Source organism: Episyrphus balteatus, chromosome 3 (assembly GCF_945859705.1).
Source record: "Episyrphus balteatus chromosome 3, idEpiBalt1.1, whole genome shotgun sequence".
Lineage (NCBI taxonomy): Eukaryota > Metazoa > Arthropoda > Insecta > Diptera > Syrphidae > Episyrphus > Episyrphus balteatus.
This window is the reverse complement of record NC_079136.1, coordinates 127,895,974-127,908,960: the sequence shown is the minus strand read 5'-3', so window position 1 is coordinate 127,908,960 and position 12,987 is coordinate 127,895,974. Positions and strand designations below refer to the sequence as shown.

Genomic DNA, 12,987 nt, shown 5'->3' with positions numbered 1-12,987 from the left:
CAAAATGTGTCAACACGTCATATACTGACCGAACGTAACAACTAACCACTAAACTACGAACTTCTATAACACTCCTACGTGCTGTTTTGCACTTAAGACTCTTTCAAGCATATTTCAAGGAATATATTTTGCTATCGCTATTTTTACTCGATATAAGATACAACGTCTCATGTGACGTTTATCGTTTCATAAAATGAAACTGGATTAACGGTATTAATATGCACAAAATGGTGGCCCTTCAAAATGTGTCAATACTGTCAAGGTTTTTGTTCGTTTTTTTTTTTTTTGTATAAGTTCTCTATGACAAGTTGTCATTGTCGTCATGGATATGGCGTTCCAGGGTGAGAAAAAAAAATCACTGAGAAACAAAAAAAAAAAAAAAGGAAGTCGACTGTCAAGTGTGTGTTTTTTTCTTGAGTTCTTGGTAGAATATTTACGAGAATAGGAAGTGACAAGTCATCTGTCATTATCTCTCAAGTAGTCATCGTCGTCGTTGGTTGACGTGTCGTCGTCATATACATGCATATATTTGAAGTGTCAAAAGCCCCAATTGTCATTTTAATTGCGGCTATCATTTGTTTTGTTTTCTTTCTCTGAAGTCGTCGTGGGTTCTCCTCATGTCTCTAACTAATAAATGCGACATTTCCTTGTTTTTTTTTTGTATTGTTTTAACTTCTATATCTACTTTAAAGCAGTTGCATTGTTGCTGTGGCAGTTGCAAGCAAGTGTAATTATTCCATTAAATTGTGTTTTGCTCCCCCTCTCGCTCGGTATCTCACTCTATCTTATCTTAATGGACTAAATAGTCTTTGGTTGATGTCGTCGCAAGTCCTAAGGTCAATTGGTTGCTTGGCAATTGAAAAAGTTGGCGCAAAAATATATATCGAAACAAAGAACCAACAAGACTGCACTTTTAGAAAATGGATTTTTTTTCTATGTGTTTGGTTTTGTTCACTTTGTGTGGCACAAGTTTGCTAGAAATGAAGACAAAACAATAAAAATTGAATTAAATTAATCTTAACGCATTCAATGGAGTGTGTGAGTGCTATAGGAGTATTATAGGAGTCCTGTGACTCACCATTGCTATGAGCGTTCTATGACAAATAAATCTGCTGACACAAACAAGACGACGCAATTAAGGGACAAATATCAATTGCAAATACAATTTACTTCTTTAACTAATTGGTTGTAGTGCGTTATAGGAGCAGATTATGTCATTTTTCTTTGACCTAAATGAAATTCATTTTCAATTCATTCCAATTTCGACATAAATCTCATCATCATCTTCTTGTTAAACAAAAAAAAAAAAAAAAAAGATTCAAAAATCAAACACTAGAAGAAAATGAGATAAGAGATAGAGTCAAGTAAACAATCTAATGGGTATAATGTCACACTTAAATGCCATTCAATCTACAAATAAATAACACAAAGGGTTATCAGTTTTTTTCTTCTTCTTCTTCTGTGGGTTCTAAGTAATTTTTCAAGAAGTATACAGATTTCAAACACTTTATGTTTTTTCAAAAATAACATGATGTATTCATTATCCTCCCCTTTCTTTATTATTTTTTGAAGATCATTATACAGGGTCATTGAAACTATCATTGAAATATCCAATTACAATAATGTTCCCTTCAATTTGAAATAACAGAGAAAAAAGTGATCAATGAACACTTTTAGATTTTGAGGGGGATTTTTTTTTTTTTTGAAAATAAATGAATCAGTTATGTCTGATAGATGTGAACAGACACAAAAATTGATTTATCACAGAAAAAACAAAATTCTTTTAATTCAATTAATCAACAATCACTAATAAAAGATACTTGTTATTTTTGGAAGATCCAAATTTGGATTTCGAATTTTTAATTGAAGATGAGTGGCTGTCTGGAGTTTTTTTTTTTTTTTTTTATTTTGATGTAGGTTTTAGACAATGAATCTAATTGTTTAATTGAAAAAGTCAATGATTTAAGTGATATCATAGTGAATCATTTAAAAAGTTTTATCAAAGACAAAAATATTGGGTCTCTTTGGGACCTCAATCATAATTTATCGCATATTTCAATATACATATATTTACAATATGGGTAAGTTGAAAACAAGTTTCTGTAGCAAATACTTTATTTGTGTAAAAAATAGTTTAGGGTCCCAAAATTAAATAATTGGGTCTCTTTGGGACCTCAATCATAATTTATCGAAGTATTTCATATTTACAATATAAGTAAGTTGAAAACAAAACTCTGCAGCAAATACTTTATTTGTGTAAAAAATAGTTAAGGGTCCCAAAATTATTATTATTGGGTCTCATTGGGACCTTATTCATAATTTATCGAAGTATTTCATATTTACAATATAAGTAAGTTGAAAACAAAATTCTGCAGCAAATATTTTATTTGTGTAAAAAATAGTTTAGGGTCCCAAAATTATTATTATTGAATCTCATTGGGACCTCAATCATAATTTATCGAAGTACTTCATATTTACAATATAAGTAAGTTGAAAACAAAACTCTGCAGCAAATATTTTATTTGTGTAAAAAATAGTTTAGGGTCCCAAAATTAAATAATTGGGTCTCTTTGGGACCTCAATCATAATTTATCGAAGTATTTCATATTTACAATATAAGTAAGTTGAAAACAAAACTCTGCAGCAAATATTTTATTTGTGTAAAAAATAGTTAAGGGTCCCAAAATTATTATTATTGGGTCTAATTGGGACCTTATTCATAATTTATCGAAGTATTTCATATTTATTTATAAGTAAATTGAAAACAAAACTCTGCAGCAAATACTTTATTTGTGTAAAAAATAGTTTAGGGTCCCAAAATTAAATAATTGGGTCTCTTTGGGACCTCAATCATAATTTATCGCATTATTTCATATTTACAATAAATGGTAAGTTGAAAACAAGGTTCTGCAGAAATTACTTTACCTACTTGTGTAAAAAATAGTTTAGGGTCCCAATACAGTTTCTACATGAATATTTTTTTTTACAATTGATATAAATTACTGTAGTGAGGTCTTTTTTTTCCCACAAAATGTTTTATTTTTGTATATTAAAATATTTCAGATTTTAAGACCCTCAAAGTAAAAATACAATATTATATTCATCTATGATACAAATTTGACTCTTTTCCTGATAGACCTGTTCCAAAAAAAAAACTGGTACCCATATTTTGTTCATTATGCCCACAACAAGAGAAAAAATAAACACTTGAAAATCTATAATTAATATTTTATATAAAAAAATATCTTTAGTCTTTACACAAAAATAACCCTAATTTAACAATCTTTGATATAAATCTATGTCAATAACAAAGCTATTAAGTTCTTAAATCCACCATTAAATCCAATGAGATAAAAGAAAAAAACCTTGACTTGATTTTTTTTTTTTTCAATTTTTCACTATCAAATATCAAGAGTACTGATACACATGAATGGTAATTTACAAAGTCAACCTCAAAAACAACAACTTGCAACATGATCACCATCAGGCTTTAAATCTAAATAAATAATAAAAAAAAAAAAAAACAAGAACCAATTTGTAGCTAATACATACTCGTGAAGTCAAGTCAGAGACCATGGATGCACGTAGGAGGCTCCATGTAAGTTAAACTTATCAATCTCAAGTAATTAACTTTCACGTTGAATTAGCTTACAAGATTTTTAACAACTTGAGTACACAAATAATGCTTGACTGGTGTCACTTTCAATCAAAAATTTAAGATGAAAAAGTCAAGTTTCATCATAATTAAGTTCTGTTTTACAACTTATGATATGTCATTATAAAACTGAGATCTTGATGATCTTGTCAATCTTGTCCATGACATCACACTTCACATTGTTGTTAAACATGTGTGTGTCTCTCTTTAAGAATTATATTCATTCAACTTAAAGATTAAAACAAATGAAAAAAAAAAAAAATAAACAAAAAATCGTCTTAATATGACTTTTATGACCATAACGAGCACTTTTATCAAATTAAAACAGACAAAGTTGTAGTTTTTTCTTTTAATGATTTATATGAAGTTGATTTTGAAATCTTTCGAAATTAAATTTTATGTGGTCAATCGGGTGGTGTGGCTTCCGAGCAAAAAAAAATATAAAAACAATAAAAAAAATTTAAATAAACATACAAACTCTGCTGATACCGATCAATCAGTAAATTTTTTTACGAGGCAAACGTGCTTTTTAACATAATTTTTTGTAAAGGTTATAAAATTTTAATTTTTCTTTTTTTTATAGTTTTTTTAAAGGATTATAAGTTAGTTTTTGTAAATTAAAAGGTTTTTTGATTAAAATCTGATGAAAAAATAAAAGATCCGATCCGGAGATATGCTAATATTGATTTTATTATTCTCTTTATCGGCAGTTTATTTTTTTTTTTTATGAAATGCATTTAATCATTGAATTTTTATTTTATGTGCATAAATTTTAAAACAAATCAATTAATGATTTAATTATAATCGAATTAGCATATTAAGTTTGTAACTTTTTGTGCTTTTTTTTCAATAATAAGGAATATTTTAAAATTTCTGACTCTCTTCATCGAAATTTTGTTATAACGGCAAGGAAAAAATGACTAGAAAATGAAGTTTTGAGATTTTGTTGAGACGAAACGATGGTCTTATTTTTGGGTTTGGAGTCAAAATTCTGCCGGGGTCAAAATTCTGCTTTCAAAATTCTGCTTTTCATAATTCTGTTTAAAAAAATGTTTTTTTTTTAATTTTTGCAGAATTTTGTAAAATCATCTTCTCGCTGTTTATTTGATTACTTACTCACTTTGTCAATTTTGTATGTTCATTACTTGTTTGGTAAATCAATAAATTAAAAAATATTAAGAAACAGAATTTTGAAAAACAGAATTTTGACCCGCTAACCGATTTTTTTTTTTTTTTTTGAATATTAGTTCAATTTAATATGGCTGACAGAGGTCCAAAGTTTCAGAGGAGAGTTTTTTCAAGAGTATTTTTGAATCTTTTGACCGAAATTTCGTTCTATAATGGCAAATAAAAAAGGACTGAGAATAGAGTTTCGAAATTTCGATAATCAGTTCAATTTTACGGCGCTGAAAGAATTCAAAATTTTGCACGATAATTTGTTTTATGATATTTCTGACATTTTTGCCCGAAATTTCGTACTGACGGTAAATAAAAAGTACTAAAAAATGGGGTACCTAGATTTATTCGATACGAAGCGATTATATTTTTTCAAAACGAAAGTTTTGAAGGCATTGCTGACTCTTTTGCTCCAAATAACGTTATGATATTCAACTTAGTGTAACGTTACGTAACCTATAACCAGTGGACGACTTGGGCGCTTCGAACAATATCTCATAAATAATAATTGTGTTATGTTTTACAGAAGTTATGAGGGAACAGATGAACATCAAAACTGATATTTTTGGAAAGATTTAAAAAAAAAACAAGAAATATGCATTTCATTTAAAATATCAATAGCATTTTTCTATACGTTCTTTATTTTGGATGTCATGCATAATTAATTGACAGATGTCATTATTTAATAGCCGTATGATCTCTGAGTAAATATCTCAAATTTTATGATTTATAAGAAAAGGAAAATAAAAATGAAAAAAGGATCAATTCATTTAGGCACATAAATAATAATATTATCTATCGACCAGATGTTTCCAAATGCACTCCACCCATCCTATTTTATTATTTTAACATTTTTTTCACTAAGCATTCCTCTATAGAGTTTAGATATAGGAAAAAAATGCATTCCATACACCCTTTTAAAATTTCATAGAAACGAAAAAAAAAAATTCCTGAAATTCTTTTTCATTCACCCGCGCGGCAGCCGCCAACACTTAAAGTAGTTTTGTAGTTGTTTGTATCAAACAAAAAATTAACTTCCCGAATCTATATAAAGAGAGGGATATACTATATACATTATGGTGTTGTTGGCAATTTTTATTTTATGGCATTCAGCAAAAAGTACGCTACCAAAGATAGAAAATCGACTGACTGTGCTAACATTCAAATCTATAACAAACTTTATGTATGTCCTCTCTTGTGTGTTGTTCCAATGTTCATGTCATTAAGAGAGGGGCTAACTATAAAGGCTGTTGGACTATATTTGTATCAGTTTTATTTTTTTTAAGGCAACCTTTTTATATGTTTATAGATATACAACATTGCACTCCTTTCCTTTGTTGGGGAATATACATAAAATTGGGACCAAATGTCATATAAAAATGTATATATATATAAATGTATTGTTTGCATAAATTTAAAATCAGAATTTACATTTCTGGACATCTATGAAAACAGAAAAGAAGTTATATATTGGGATTGTTTTAGGGTTGCCATATTGACACATTTAAAGGCTCAAAATTTCATACTTAAATTTATAAAAAAGAAACAAATTTCTTTGAAAATTACCAAAATTTAAGCCTTTTTGTGTGGTTAAAAAGAAAAAAATCTATTAAAACTTTTAAGCAAAATCTGTAAATTTCATAACTTTGTTCGTCAATATCTCAAAAACTATTTAGAATTTTCAACAGAACTCAACTTCACTAAATCGTTCTTTTCAGTAAGATTGTAATGGGATATCTTTTTTGTTAAATTTCTTTAATTTTTTAAGAAAATAAATTATTTCATCGATTTAAAAAAAAATTTCTTTCCAATTCTACCCACATGGCAACCCTATTTATTCCTTTTGCTAATGGTTGGTTGGTCTTCTTCATTAAGAACAGACAACATGGCATAGCACAAACATAAGCAAATGGGCAATGGGCTTTAATTAACAATGTGTACGAACTACACACAAATAAATAAATTCGCGCGACTCTGTGTTGTTCATTTGGCAAAAATGGTCTTCTGATGTAAATTTTATTTCCTGAATTAAATGACACTTCTTTTCGCACACAAAACAGCTGCTTGGCACGGTGGAGAATTCTTAAAATATAATTATTCCTTTGGCATGTTTACAGTTTTTATATTTTGTTTCATTGAAAAAAAAGGAAAAACAAAAATAAAAAGGAAATCAATTTTCTCTTCACCTGGATGATTGGTATAACAGATGTTAAAAGAGGTCCTTTTTTTGCACCTTTTCACACATTAAACTCGAATCGAGTGATTTTCTATAATCCTTACTTTGACATCTATTAATTCTAATAAGGAAGGGAGATCAATTTCATATGGCATTAGTTTTGTTACATTTTTCTATACATAGAAAGGACGAAATATTAGCAGGATAAAAATAGAATGAAACAGATGATGATGATGTAAGAAGAAGGACAAAAAAAAAGTCCTAAATAGAAATAGAAAATGGAAGTAGATTCAATTAAATTATGATCCATTATAAGAGCCTATCTATGGCACTAATTTTCCATCGACATTGAGAAGGATAATTTTCTCTTCTTCCTTTTTTTTTCTTTAAAGAAATTATAGTTGTTCTGTATAAAAACAGGATGTTATACATGCCGGCTGCTGTGAATAATAAGGTTTCAAAATTATTATCAAGTCATGCTGGTCCTAGATTGTAAGAGAGAGTGATGCTGTTTTAATTTTATTGAAAGATAATGATGTCAGATGCAAAACTTAATTAATGTTCGAGGAAACATGGTGTAAGGGATGTTTTGCAAGCAAAAAAAAAAAATCGATTTATTGTTACATTTACTAGAGAAGTAGAAGTTAGTAGAAGAAGATATATTTATGTATATGGTGGAACATTGAATAAATGTTTTAAAAGCGTGTAGTGTAGATATGTGTGGTATTAAATATCTACAGATTTATAGGGGCGTATTTAATGGAATGGGCAATTTAGGTATCATCAATTAAGTGCGTGTGTCAGGATAATGTGTTTGAACAACTTTCAATGGGGTTTGACATGACAAACAATCGATATGTTTGAAAGGGAAGATTCGATGAGCAAAGCAAAAAATCGACCCTGAATATGTGCGGTTGTTGTTTAAATGTATATTTAAACAAAAACTGTGATTGTTTATTTTGATTGAGTTATTGATTTTTTTTCAATAGTTTTAAATAATGAATTTGAGTTTAAGATTTAGCATTGTCGAAAAACTAAGATGAACAAATTTGCAAAGACCGGAGTCTTGAAAGAAATCGTTGCATCTTAGGAGTCACCGAAAAACCCTGAAGCAAAATTGGTGTGCATCAAGGAAGTCTATTAAGGCCTTTACTTTTTATTACAATCATTAAATTTGCTGTAAGGCAAGGTTACCAACCCAAAACCGAATAATCTACAGATAGAAAATTTTGAAATCTTAAATTTAGTTCGGATGGAAAAACTTGTGATTTCGCATGAAAATTAAAATATGTGTTACTTTGTTACGAAAAAAAACACTAATGTAAAACAGTGCAACATTTTATTAAAATTTGTGAAAGGTTGTCAAAAGTCGTGTAAGAATAAGAATTTCAAATGGCAAATGCTCCATTTTGAAATCGTAAATTCATAAAAAATCACTAAACCTATGTTTTAATGTCAAAAAAACGAGACAAGAAACTAAACTTGGTAAACATAGAAAAATATAGAATCAAATAAAATGAACTAAAAGCATCTTAAAACAGTAAGCATCTCTAAAATGATAATTTTATAGAATTTTTATCACACAGAAACTAAATTTGGTAAAAACATAGAAAAACATAGAATCAAATAAATTGATCAAAAATCTGTAAATGATAATTTTTAAGTATTTTCATCACGAAAAACTAAATTTGGCCAAATATAGAATAAGATAAGAACCGAAAACCGAAGTTTTCTGAGTTGAAACAAGCGAATTCTACAGAGTCATAATAATTAGGCTTAAGTATGAGAGCAATTATGTGTAATTCAGTCATTGAACACACAAAAAAATATCACTGCATAGATGGATAAAAAAAAAAACAAAACTTATAATTCACATCCAGTTTCGAAAAAAAAAAATTCCTGAGGTACAATGACAAAGAAATAGAAACTTAAAACTACAGATAAAAAAATTTGTGAATCTCAATTTCAGTCCGAGTGGAATAAAAATTACAAATTGTTACAACAAATACAAGCAAATGCTCCATTTTGAAATCGTAAATTCCTCAAAAAGTCATGAATCAAGATATTCTAAAATGAGTTGTTGTTTTCTTAGAAGCATTTCAAACTATTTAGCTGGAACGTGTTTAAATCAAAATATTCAAAATTATTGACGGCTGTCAAAACGAAAATAAAAAAAAATTCTGATAGCTAACTATTACCCGCCTACTCAAAGTTTTTATTTTTTTTTTGTTTTGTGAAAAAGTCACACTTTATGATTTGAATATATGCAATTCGAGTATAGAGTATCTTAAATAAGCGTGTGGCTATATTATTTAATTTTCATTAAAAAATCACTCATTTGTTATATTTTACGATCAAAATAATATCGATTCAAGTCATATAAGGTAAATCCATGTATGTTTTGCTGTATTTTTTTTAATTAAAAGCCGCACCAGACTAATGGGTTTTTGTGTGTATTTCGAATCAATTACCATATTTACTCGATTATAATAAATATTGAAATATATAATTTTTCACTACCTTCCTACCTGTTGCATTTTTCACATGCAAAGCAGATTGAATGAATTTTTTTTAGGTTTGTTTACAGATACAAAAAAAAAAATAAATATCGATTTCCCGATTTGTCTATAAATTTAATTTGTTTTTCAATCAAAAAAAGGAGAAAAATAAACTCTGATGTCACATTAGCACCTTAAAAACAATTAATATTCATGAATTACGTACGTTACATTCAACAAGAAAGCGTGACGAAGTATTTTTCTACTTGAGCTTAAGAATTTTTTTCTAAATGAATATAAATTTATCTTCCTGCTTTTATACTAAGAACCTTGTAGTTAAAAGTTGCAGTAAGAAAATTGGCATTTTAATTGAAATAATAGAAACTACCGCCTTCCAGCTACTCAAACTCAAGGAATTCTCAACTTTATAACAAAGAGAAATACTGAGGCTTAAGATATAACCGCACACATTGAGCGAGGAAGAGAGGGTGTTTCTATATGCGTATCCAAAAGATACAATCAGAGTGTATCTATGAGGCTCATAAATGATGGTAAAGATGTTATCTGTGCGTTGGAAATTGTTAACCATTCTATACATCTGCTGTACACAAAACAGCTGGAGAAGGTAGGTAGTTATAATAGGTTTAGATGTGTGTTCGCAGTCGAAGCCGACACAAAGGCACATACCACATATATGTCCTGCATGTGACCGCATTTTGAACAAAAATAAATAAAAAAAATTCTTTCAATTCAAGTTTTATATTCGGTTCGAGGCATTCCTTAAAATAAGTTCCTGAATGAGACTCCTTCCATCTGTCTTTCGTGTCACGTGGGCTTTTTTTATACACATACACTTTTTTTTTAAGAAACACTTACACAAGTTATATCCAAGAAAGAGGAAGTGTATATTTCCTTATACTTGAAAATTAAAGCCTCTCAATGATGCACACACAAAGTGTCCTTACAGCTTAATTATATTTAATTGAAGTAAAATTGAATACTTCAGCAGAAGACTACAAATATACACGAAGACTGAAAAGAGAAGAAAGTGGGCCGCACTGTATAGATACTGTAAGTGTAATTATTTAACAGATATCAATGCGGCTTTCTGATGCAATGCAGGTGCAAAACAGCTGTAGTTTTATTATACCATGCATATCTTATAGATACATTTATCTATATCTATACACGATTATGTATGTAGAAGATTGAGTTTGGACTTGTTCCTGAAATATAAGGTAGGTATAATTATCGCCTGGTTAAGTGCTCATGTCGGGTTTACGTTGATAAATTACGTGCGTGTGCATTAATTCTGTAAATTATATTTATCGGATATAGAAAGACTTCAATTAATGACACTCGTATGTCTAAGTAATGTGCTTGCTTGGCGTTGTTGCGTTGTGTTAGCATCATTATCATCATGGGGATGTATAACTTTGTGAATTGGATTATATGGGAAAAAAGCCTTTAGGCACAGCAGCAGTCGAAGAAAATCAATTGAAATACATTTGTATACAAAATGGTAATTAATCGATTTATATGCTATGTTTTCTGGAGTAAATGTCTTAAATGAAAGGGCTTTTTCTTACTAATAGCCGGGAGTCTTTCATGAAAATGGGTTATAAGGAGGTTTGCTTTAATGAGAAAAATGTATATTTTTTGCACTATTTTAATTTAGACACGATTCAACTTCAAATAAAACAATGTAGAAAAAACATAGAATTTATACTAATGGTGACAGATATTTCGTATCTTTGTAATCAAATTGGATATAACTTCGTACTCTATGTGTTAGCTTTAAATATTTTCAAAAAACAGAAAATATAGCAAAAACATAGAAAATATAGAAAAAAACATAGAAAATTATTTTGAATATCCCTGTAAGAATTTTCGTATAATTGTGGTCAAATTGCATGAAAACTACTAGTAAACTAGTAACTAAAATTTTGGAATTTTTTTTAAGTGACTTTGGGCCTAACTAGCACCATTATGACACCTCCTTTTCTTAATATATGTTAAGATATGATTGAAAACCCTTTAAAATGTCATAAAAATCACTAAACCTATGTTTTTATGTCAAAAAACGAGGCAAGAAACTAAGCTTGGTAAACATAGAAAAAACATAGAATCAAATAAAACGATTAAAAATCATATTTAAAATAACAGAACCTCCAAAATGATGTTTTTATAGTATTTTCATCACACAAAAGCTAAATTTGGTAAAACATAGAAAAACATACAATACAAAAAACTGAATAAAAATCATATTTAAACACTGAAAATTTCTAAAATGATAGTTTCAAAGCATTTTTTAAACAAAAAACTGAATTTGGTAAAACATAGAAAAATATAGAATCAGTTAAAATGAACAAAAACCATATTCAAACATTGGGAATGTCTCAAATAAATGTTTTAAAGCATTTTCTGTATAAATTCATTCATCAAATTTGAAACCTATAATTACTTAATAGTGATACTAACAATAACTGCACTCACAACAAATTTCCTATAGTAAATGACACTGTCTACTTTCCAAACTTCATGTCTTATACTAAATAAAACCCAGACACACAACAACCTGTTGTTTATTGATTTTTCACTACAAAACTCCATTATAAAATTCAATCACGTTAACTATATCTAAATGATTTGTTCTATCAAACTATCATTTGTTAACAAAAAGAATAATATCATTTATCAAATGCATTTCTAAATGCAAATCACGCAGCAGCAAAAAAAAAAAAACAAGTTTTCTCTTTAATTCGATATTATATTTCTATTTAAAAATCTCAACATCCAATAAATAACAATAAATAAACAACAATAAACCTAAAAATAAAGCAACATATTGACATTTTATGAATTATACGTGAACAAGGTCATAATCATCAATCGAAACAAATCAAAAGATAAAAAGATTGAAAAACAAAAAATATTTAATCAAAAGATTTTATGCAAAATTAAACAAAATGTAGGTAGGTAGAGGTTTTGCATAAATAAAAATCTATATTTGTCTGTGGGATGGGAACAATATTGATTGAACGATGTGTTTCGTTAAGACATAAATTTACATTAAACAATGATTAATAAATAAAATTCAAGACAAATTTTCATTAATAATAATTAAAAATTGATTAAATTATATAAACGCCCTATCAAAAGAAATATCTCATATTCCCCTAAAAGGATTTTTTGCGATAGATTCGATATGTATTTTAATTGACTAATAAAAATATTTCAAGTTATTAAGAAAAAATATTTTAACCATAATTGTCTCGCTCAAGCCAACAGGTGCTTTTCTGTAATGACTCGTAAATAATTTTTAACCAAAAAGCCAAGGAAGACTAGCCTAAAGGGTTTTGAACAAAAATCCAATTAAAATTGTTATTCGATCCATAAAATCCAATAATATGGATTGCATTTACAAAAATTGTGCAATTAACCCACAAAACAAGAGTAAAACAAAAAAAAAAAATGATTAA

At 28.2% G+C, this 12,987-nt stretch overlaps 1 protein-coding gene across 8 annotated transcripts in view; it reads right to left on the bottom strand.

Annotated features, from left to right (window-relative positions):
- Nucleotides 1-12,987, bottom strand: part of LOC129913020 (protein sickie) — a 375,806-nt gene that overhangs the window by 42,146 nt on the left and 320,673 nt on the right. The window lies entirely within an intron of this gene.